Below are 10,174 nucleotides of genomic sequence, written 5' to 3'. Positions count from 1 at the left end.
AAAAAAAAAAAAAAAAAACACAACAACAAGCACGATGCAAATGTACACACATGAAAGACTACAATGATATTCCTAAAAATTGTTAAAGTAAGTTGAGGGCATAATGTGAGGGGCTTAAAGAATACCCACAGCTCCCACTTGCTTTAAATGAAGAAATGGATACTCAGTACTTCTGCTAATCAAGCCTTCAAATAATAACTTTTTACAAGAGATCTAGACACAGAAAATAAAAAGGGCATAATACTTACAATGTAACCTGCATAATCTTCATTTTCAACAAAGGAATCATGAAGCCAGATGAACTCTTCATGTTGTCGAACAACAGAAAATTCATTTTGTTTGAAATTTGGTAAAGAACTCTGCAAAGGAAGGGGGACGGGTTATTTATTTTAAGAGTGAAAGAATATTACATTACAAAAAATAGCTTTCATATAGAAGTACAGTAAAATTTCCTTCAACAGTGAAAAACAAATCATTACTCTGGATGCAGTTTCTCCCCCAAACATTTTTGAAAATAAAATATGAGTTTGATTTTACTATATTAACATGTACTCAAATAAGCCAAAGCACACTATGAAAACAAACAAAAATATGTGAGGTCTTGGGAAACTGCTTTGGAAATTAAAAATCTAAGACTGAATACAGCTCTATACTGAAGAACACCACAAAAGACAGAAACAACTAACAAAGAAATAGAATGTACACCACAGTGAAAAATACAGGCGTCTGTGGAAAGGCTCAAATTGCAAACATGCCAATAATCCATTAATATAAATGTGGGACTCTCAAGACAGAATACTGTAATGCATAGAAAATGGAGTCAGTTTTTTAAAACTAAAACTTACCCTTCGAAAGCAATTTTTTTTGCATACACTTTGAATCTTGTTTCATAGTTTCTAGGGTCGGAAGGGACCTGAGCAGATCATCAAGTCCGACCCCCTGCCATGGCAGGAAAAAGTACTGGGGTCAAACAACCCCAGCAAGGTGAATGTCAAGCCTCCTCTTAAAGACCCCCAGGGTAAGAGCCAGCACCACTTTGCTTGGAAGTTGGTTCCAGATCCTAGCCACCCTAACCGTGAAGTAGCGCCTCCTGATGTCTAATGTGAATTTACCCTCTGCCAGCTTCTGACCGTTATTTCTTGTCACTCCTGGTAGTGCTCGGGGGAACAGGGACTCCCCCCAGTCCCTGCTGGTCCCCTCTGACTAGTTTGTAACAGGCCACTAGATCCCCCCCCTCAGCCTTCTCTTGTGGAGGCTGAACAGGTTCAGGTCCCATAGCCTCTCCTCGTAGGGCCTGCTGACTTAAATACATCCAGTCCTTTCAAGTGCCTCTTCACCAAGTCAGCACAAACAGTTGGTGGGCTAGCATCCCTTTTATGCCTGTCTAGGATCCAACCAGGAGATCTGTCCTGATCCATGTTCAGGAATACAGAAGCAAAAAGCTCACTGAAGAGCTCCACCTTGCACCACCCCCCCACCATCTATCACTATTTGCCCTAGTTTGTCCTGTAGGGTTCCTATGCTACCCTGCACCTTCTTTTTACCCGCTATAGACTTGAAGAAAGACTTTTTAGTTGTCTTCAATTTTTGTTGCCAGCCTAAGTTCCATTTCTGCTTGGGCCTTTGTAACTGCCTCCCTGCTGATTACTGTAGGCCTAATAGTGCCCCTTCGATAACAAATTGTTACTTCATTTCCTAATTGTTTGGGGGATTTTTTTTTTTTCCACATTTACTTTATACAGGCAGCTATGCTTTTTTTTATTATTACCAGAAGAGGAAAATTTCATTTAGGGTGCAATGTTGCATTTTACCTTGGTATGGACAGTGAACTTCACTTTGTCCCTCTCACTAAGAGCATCTGAAATATCCACTTGCAGGGCAGCATCTGTCTGAAGATCTACATTTATTGCTCTAAGCTAAACAAAGAAAATCAATTTAGCCTTAACAAAAAATAAAAATAGCACTTCATTTTTTATTTCCCAATCAACAAGAGCTGAGATAACTACTGTGACAAATAATTTTAGAATGCAATAGATTGACAGAACAAACCAGCATTAGAAAATACTCCCTGTGGGAAAACAAATCCCAATATACATTTCTTGTAGAGCACAAAAGCACATCTCTTTCATTTACTATACTTCCTTGCTTGTGTACAACTACTAGCATTTGCCTATTTATTGCATATTATTTCTCAACCTGTCAGCAGTTAAGAGCAAAATCCACTGCAGATTTTAAAAAGAGGTAACAACAACAAATTCTAAACCAACTCAAGATTTTTTTTCACACACACACACACACACAGAGCCTTAAAGAACATGTGATAAAATTAAACAATTTTAAAGGTGCCAGGGCAGGGGGGGATTTAGATTTTTGTCTTTTTGCTTGTTTATGATACACAAATTTATCCACACCATTTAGAAATTCCTTTTGTAATTTGTCAAAACTACCTATCAAACACACCAGACCTTTAATTATGGGCTAAGAAACTGAAGAGAAAGTATTTAAGTCAGGGGCAGGCAAAATACGGCCCACAGGCCAGATCCAGCATGCCAGGCACTTTCATCCAGCCTGCTGTGATGTGCAGCGCTAGCTGGAGCCACACAACACTGGGCACCAGCACCTGTGCCAGCCACAACTGCCCCAAATGTCCCTGCCTGCTGCTGTGCCATAGGGGGTGTGTGGGGAGTCTCCACATACCCACACCCCACTCTACAACTCCCCACATATACACAAACCCCCAATATACCCTATGCCCCACACACATATGGCCATGCCCCCTCAAACCCCCCACCCTACTACACACAAACTATGCAAGACTAAGAATTTATGTTTGAGTTATTATCCAATCACCTCTATATACAGTATGCAAACAAAATCACAAGAAAAATATTCTAATATTATAAAAGCCCAAGTCTGTCCATCTGTAACACTTTATTCACACGCTGATTGGCGGACAGAAACAGCCAGTCAGAGTGCTCCAAATATGAGGGGAGTGCCACCATGATTCTAAAGCCACGCCATGGACCGGACAGAGGGTGGGGGAGCTGCTGGCCTCTGCTGGTGCCCCCCAAGACTTGGGAGGCACCAGTTGCCCAGCCCGCTCCCTGCGGGAGGCAGAACAACAGCAGCATGGGGTGTTAGGTGGCAGCACTCCATCCCAGTCCCCTCCCCCACCCCCATCACTCTTGACGGGCAATTGGCTAGTTTTTGTAATAAAATTAAAGTATGTTATAGTAGGTATCAGAGGTGGGACTTCCAGTCACAAGATGGTGACCTGGGGAAGGGCAACTGTCAAGGGGTGGAGCTACCCACATGGCCTCAAAGGCTCACCAAACCTTTTTAAGTGGCCCTCCACCCAAAATAACTGCCTGCCTCTGATCCAAGTCCTCCCCCAACAAAGTAAGGCCAGATTTTACATTTATAATCCTGGTAAAGTGAAGTAAGATGAGAGCTTTTAAAAGCACAACGTTTCAGATTTTCTTAATGCAGAAGCATAAAAAATGAACATAAATGCCAATCTTTCTTTTCTTGTCTTCTGCAGATTATGCATAAAGTAGTTCCAATTGGGGCTCCAAACCAGTGCATCAAGAAACAACTTAATTCAATTTTTAAATTAAGATTTTCAATTATTTTAATGTCTTCACAGATCTAGCCTAAATATTTGGGTATGGCAGACTGGGGACCAGATGCTCCACCTGCACTGGAAGAACTCCTACCCCCCTGTGAGCAGGTTGGGGACTTCAAGCTTACAAAACTCCCTCCACCACAGAAGCCTCTTAGCAGGCATAAAAATAACGTCAGGCTCTGAAGACCAGAATGGGAAGAGAGTGCCTGCCACTTCTGCCCTTGCATTGTGTAGTCTGCCTGTGAACCTTCTGAACAGAAGTTCTTCCATAAGTTACTGCAGTTTCTAAACTGACAAAAAGAAAAGAAAACACAATTAAGGAAAAAAGGATCCAAAGACATGGCAGCTCTCCCCACTCTTACTTCAAGATATTCCAACTAGCATCTTGGCATCCTCATGAAAAATTTCAGCTTTCCCAACAACAGTCCCTTTTACTGGCATGAAGTTGGAAGGCCATTCCCGCCAAGGAAAAAGTAGGATAGTATTTCTGAGACTATCCATCTGTCAAGAGGAGTGGACAATCTATTTTAAGGATGGGGGGGGTCAGTTTCTTGTGCTGTTCTTCATTATTGCTGGGAACAAATAGGCATCCAAGCATTTTTTTAAAAGTACTTGGGTGTACTTAAAACCTTTTAATTTATTGTTCTCTAATTACACCACCAATTATTATTTTATTTACAGGTATATCCAAGCCTCCTTTTTGGATGTAACGGTCATATTTTCTTTGCTCTTGTAGGGTCTCCTGAAGGCAGTTTATCCTTAATAGTTCAACTGACTGGCATTTTTATACTGGATTTTGAAGTCCAAAATGCCTCCAAAAATATTCTCTGTTGTGACACTATGCATTTCATAACACATGCATTTTCTGACAGTAATCTCTTTACCACTGTTAATCATTTTGTTTCAGAGAACAATGGGTAAAAATTCTATGTTTTTAAGCTGCCTTTCAAAGAGCAAAAATTAAGAAAGTAAACCTATATTAACATGTCTTGCTTTCGTTCACCATTTCCCCCCATACACAACTAAAAACAGTGCAGCAATTTTATTTTAAGTTTCAAAACAATGGCAGCTAAAATGTTTCATTACATTACATGCTTTGTACAATGCCAAAGTATCAGTAAGCCATTTTTCACCAGATAGATTTATCAACAACTTCAACCATAGACTTTTTTTGAACAAGCTTTGATATTTTAAAGACAAAGTGAAGAGGCCTCAAAAGTAACATGTTAAAACAATCTGCAATGGACAGCATGCCTTACAAAATGTACTTGCTGCATAAATCTTGGGGAGGTTAATAATATGTTAAATTATGCTATGTAGCCTGCCTGGCAACAGGGACCATTTTCATTTGCAATGGAAATGAGGCATTGTGTAGAAGGTATCAAAGACAGAAGAGAAAGTTAAAGGACTTTTGAGAATCATGCAGAAATTCACTGTATTACTTGGTACTGGTTCACAAACAATGCTGTCATCCTGAAGTTAGGCAACTTCTTCAATACTTCAGAGGAAAAATACCTCAAAAGATGGCTTCCCAATAATAAGGGCCAGGAGAAGGAAGAACCCAGGATACCGTGCAGACTTCCAAAGTCTAGTTTAAATGACAGTGTGAGTCAACCGGCTGTCAAAGCCCGAAATGTCTGGTTTGGGGTTTTATGGTAGGGGGAGGGGCAGAGATGGAAAGAAAGACTGCATGCAATTATACCAAGCTGCACACATCAACTGCTTGCAGACATTTAAAAAAAAAAAAAAAAAAAAGCGTTTTACTAGAAGCAGCAGCATGTTAGCTCAGCCTGGCTCTGCAGTGTCTGTATAGATTGGGAGCTTCAGCAGGGCTTTTTGGTGCTTTTATCTAAGGCTGAATCAATCAGCTATTCAATAAAAGCACCAAAAAGCCCCGCTCAGGTACCCAATCTATACAGTTGTCAGGCAAGTCAGGTCCAACTAATGCACTGCCTCTTCTGGGCAGTACATTAGTTGTGCTGGGCTCAGCGTGGGAGCACAATGAGTTTACAGTAAAGTGCCATTTTGGGGTTGCTGGTTTTTTGTTGTTTTTGTTTTTTGTTTTTTTTTTAACATCTGCAAATAGCCATCAATTCTACACTTCAGATTAATGCAGCATACCCATGCACAGCTCCCCATAGAGCAATATATGCCGTTAGAGAAATCACAATATAAATACCAACTGATAAACTATGCCAAAAAAAAGTAATCTTTGAAGCAACCCAAATATGATGTGGAAACAAAAAAGTAAGATTAACTGTTGTTGAGGTATGTTAGAGAGATGGAACTGGACCTGAAAACTGCCTGAAGTACAGTATCATCTTGCACAATACTGAAGGAACTTGGCACAGCAGAGACCAATACCAATGCCTACCAGATGCTCAGCTCCTTCCAAAAATTCAAGATGAACCCTTCTCCAAGAAGCACTCAAAGCTTAGTGAGAGGAGCAGAAAGAGAAAAGGGAAACAAATAGGCAATGACATTCGTCAGGGAAAGGTCATTAGATGTCATAATCTTATAAACCCTATGGGAAGACTTTTGCTCATGATTTAAGTGAAACAAGTACAAGCAACCCCACTTAATACTGTTTTGCTTAGCGCTATTTAGCTATAAGGCTCGTTTTTAAATTGATACCTGATTTCACTTAGCGCTCAGCGAGTTTCAATATAACACTCGCCGTTGCCATCTTGGGTCATTAAAAACAATTGTGGTCGCCATCTTGGGTTGTCAAATACTTTCGGTTTCACTTAACACTCAGTTCTTCAGGAACCAATTAAGAGCGCTAAGCGGGGTTGTCTGTACTAGATTAGCTTCTTTTAAACTGCAATTAGTAACATTTAAAAAGAAACAGTCAGCAAAAAACCATACTAGACTTGTCTTGCACACATTTCTGTATACATAAAAATGTCCAAAAATGCCATTAAAACAAGTAGAAATTCTACTACTCAAAGTATGTTTAACAAGTACAGCAATTTTGTGCTGCTACAATTTAGGAAGTGGTTTTTGCAAATGCCTATTTATGCAGAACAATTTATAATGAAATCCAGTCATGGACCACAACCTTAACTCCCCAAATTTCATTCTTAAATGATCCATATAACAAGCCATCAGAAAAGTTTCTAGGTGGTGATATTTAACAGTTTGAGAATCATGCTCTATGGCAGGGATTGGCAACCCATGGCACAGGTGCCAGAGCATGGCACACGAGGCCATTTTCCTCAGCACATCGCGGCTGGCTCAGACTCTGGGCAGCTGTCACCAGCCACGGAGCCCGATGGCCAGGAGGCTACAAGCTCTGCTGCAAGCAGCCCAGGCTCTGTGGCAGGCAGAAGCTGCCCAAAGCCTGGGCTGGCTACAGCTGGGAGGCTGCAAACAGTTGCATGGGGCTCCACAGCCCTGGCATCAGCTCCGTGGGTGCAGCAGCTATGCACGTGCCTCCAGGCGCATGGTCAGGAAGGGACCTGGGGCAGCATAACCCTGGCCCCTCCCCTGCCATCCATCTTGAGGTGTACGTGCCGCCACTGCCACCACAGAGCCAGTGTCACGGAGTCCCATGCAGCTGTTTGCAGCCTGCCCGTCGCCTGCTGCAGCTGCCCAGAGTCCATGCCAGCTGTGGAAGGCAGCTGGAAGGCTACAAACAGCCGTGCCAGGCTCCAGAGCCCTTGGCCAAGTTCCATGCCACCAGCAGCAACATGCGCACCTTGGAGTGGATGGCAGGGGAGGGGCCAAGGTTGCACTGTCCCGGGCCCATTCCCAGCTGTGCATCCAGAGGTGCACACACAGCAGCCACTACCACGGAGCCAGTGCCAAGGCTGCAGAGCCCAGCACAGCCATTTGCAGACTTGGGGCTGCCTGTTACTGCTGACCCAAGCCTTGGGAAGTTGCAGCAGGAAGGGAGGCAAGTTGCAAACAGCTGCACCAGGCTCCAGATTCCTGGCACGGGCTCTGTGACAGCAGTGGGTGCAAGCACGCCTCACAGCCCACAGCAGGGAAGAGGCCGGAGTGGCACAACCCCAGCTCCTCTCCTGCCATCTGCCCTGAGGTGCGCATACAGCCACTGCCAGCAATGAGTATCGGGCCCCTTGTGGCTCCCCTGTCTCTGGCACGCTAAGTTGAAGCATGGGTGGAGGCTGGGGTGTTTTCAGTGCTCTGGCCAAAAACACTGCCAGCCCCTGGTCTATGGTATCAATGGACACCTCTTTTTTTCTTCCCCATCTGATCCTATCCCCTCAGTGGCTAAATACAACATATTTATAGCTCACAGAGAATGTAATTTTGGTGTGAACAAGAAATCACCCTCATCTAGAGCAGAAAGGAAATCTACCCACTTCAGAAGTCAATTAGCCAAATCAAAGGTCATTACATTGCCTTGTGCTAAGGAGACTGGTTTAACCTCTTCATTTTTACCACAAGTACAGGAAGAAGATAGCCAAAAAATATACTCAGCCCAGAACTAGGGAAATATCTATTTATGAAAACACTGGAGAGGGCAGTAGGACTCTCCTGCTACCAAGAAAAGCCAATACTGTTCTAAAGACAAAATCATAATTGGAGTCATTTATAACAGCTTCCCTCTTCTACTTTCTGAGTGTGCTTACCTTATTGGTCACTACCAAAAACCTGTAGAGCCCAGGCCTGTCAGTTAATCATGGAAATTTACAATAATAGGACAAAGAAAAACATCACTAGAAACAGGAACAGCAGGTGAAACATGAGAGGAAGTGGAGAGATTGTGTTATTAGCACTGGATATTGGAGGAAGTGAAAGAGATTGCTCTTGGCCAGCTAATTTGCTCAGTAGCACAAGCAGTACCATTGATTAAGATTTTTTTATTACCAAAGGTATTCGTACCTTTAGTAGCAAGGAAACATAAGGTTTTTCTATAAAAGGACAGAGTACTGATATATAAAGACAAGAATTTTCTTGCAGTGGTGACCAATATTGAATACTTCACAAAAAAAACAACCCAAAACTAAAAACAACCTATCTATACGTTTCAAATACAATCCTGTCCCCGGTGCAGTACGTCCCACCATTTTTAGACTTAAGGCACCCCTTGGAAAATGCCAATTCTTAGTTTTCACTTTTTTTTTTTGGAATACAAAAAATACTAGAGCAATTAATCTGTTACAAAGAACTCAGAAAGGCCACAACAGGACAGGTTTTCAACACTATGGATTCCCAGGTGAAAACTTTGAGTTTATCTTCTGACTCATGTTTGCACATCTAACAATGCTAACATTGTGGGGCACCCTGTGGCGCCCTGCTTGAGAATCACTGCTCTAGAGCCTAACTCTAATGGACACAATTAAGAAATCAGTCTCTCTCACATCAAAAGATTCTGCAGTACTTGGCACCACAAGTGTCCACTGGAAAGGTCATGCTCCTCACCTACCCTTTCCTGTTTATTCTGTATTCTTAAATCGGAATTATATGGCAAAAGCTCCACAATGCCCTTGACCAATAACACAATGCAGCACACAACATACCCCTCCTTCTTGACCTCCTAGGGATTGGTATAGAATAAAATGCAATTAAGTCGTATCATGTACAAATATTAATGGTCAAAATGACTCATCCCTCACTTGAAAAAAACCCAGTCAGCACACTTCAAAGTTTATGCCTGAAGCCTCAAACACACAGCCTACAAAATGCTTTCTACCATCAACAGGGCATTTCAGAACCTCAGCATCATTTACAAAACGAGTTCTTAGTTTCAGGGACTCCGTCTAGCTCATGGGTGACCAACCCGTGGCATGGACACCAAAAGTGGCACGGGCAGCCCGCGTGTGCCACACAACATGCTGGAAAGGGGACAGGCAGCACAGTGGCAAGAAGGGCAGTGAGCGGATAGCAAAGAAGCAGATCAGGCAGAGGAAGGGGACTGGAGTGGCACTAAACTAGGACAGGGCTAAAGTGCTGCCAAAAAGACAGGCCCAACTGGCCTAGTTTCTGCTGGGTGAGCTCACCTCCAGCCTATGCCTCATTTTCCCCTCTGATTTACACCTTAAACCAACTTGGCGGGTGAAGGTCAATCTTTCCTAGGGCGCTGCCAAAAGTGAATCAACACTAACAAGGCTCATACCAATGTAAGTGCATCCACTTAATGGGTGTAATGGGGCTAAATTGGTTTGAAGAAGCAGAAAGCCTGCCAGACCAAGGGTGATGAGAAAGGAAGGGACCCGAGGCTGAGCCACACCATGCCCCGGTGGCACTGCCCAGCCTGGCCAGCGGCTGCTCTCTGGGCACGGCTCTGACTGCTGCCCAGGCGCCGGGCCCTGGCTCTGGGTGGGGACTAGGGTCCACAGGCAATCTCAGGGAGTCCGGGCAGGGGCAGAGTAGGGGGAGGGGGGGGGAGGGAGTTCCTCACACCCGCCCACGTCCAGTAACCCCGAGCAACGAGTCCGTGCTGCGGGGGAGGGGGGTGCAGCAGCTGGGACCCGGCCAGAGCCCGCCCCCGCCCCGTACGCCCGAGCCCCCGCGACGGCACTTACCCCGCGGTCCTCCTCCGAGAGGAAATCGGGGCCATCGTCCGAGCCTTCCTGCTCC

General features: G+C 43.8%; 1 protein-coding gene and 1 long non-coding RNA gene across 2 annotated transcripts in view; one reads left to right on the top strand and one right to left on the bottom strand.

The window, feature by feature from the left end:
* SNX6 (sorting nexin 6) overlaps window positions 1–337 on the bottom strand; it is a 42,596-nt gene extending 42,259 nt beyond the window's left edge. Inside the window, exon 1 of the mRNA XM_019518902.1 lies at window positions 249–337. The gene's annotated coding sequence lies outside the window, so the exon portion shown is untranslated. The remainder of the gene's footprint in view (window positions 1–248) is intronic.
* LOC109298674 overlaps window positions 1–3,590 on the top strand; it is a 21,904-nt gene extending 18,314 nt beyond the window's left edge. Inside the window, exon 3 of the long non-coding RNA XR_002097674.1 lies at window positions 3,542–3,590. This is a non-coding gene — a long non-coding RNA (uncharacterized LOC109298674). The remainder of the gene's footprint in view (window positions 1–3,541) is intronic.
* The last annotated feature ends 6,584 nt before the right edge of the window (window positions 3,591–10,174 follow it).

The sequence above is a fragment of the Gavialis gangeticus genome, unplaced genomic scaffold (assembly GCF_001723915.1).
Source record: "Gavialis gangeticus isolate Ggan-Ray unplaced genomic scaffold, GavGan_comp1, whole genome shotgun sequence".
NCBI classification, from domain to species: domain Eukaryota; kingdom Metazoa; phylum Chordata; order Crocodylia; family Gavialidae; genus Gavialis; species Gavialis gangeticus.
Note: the sequence above shows the minus strand (reverse complement) of the source record. Positions and strands in the feature narration are given on the sequence as shown.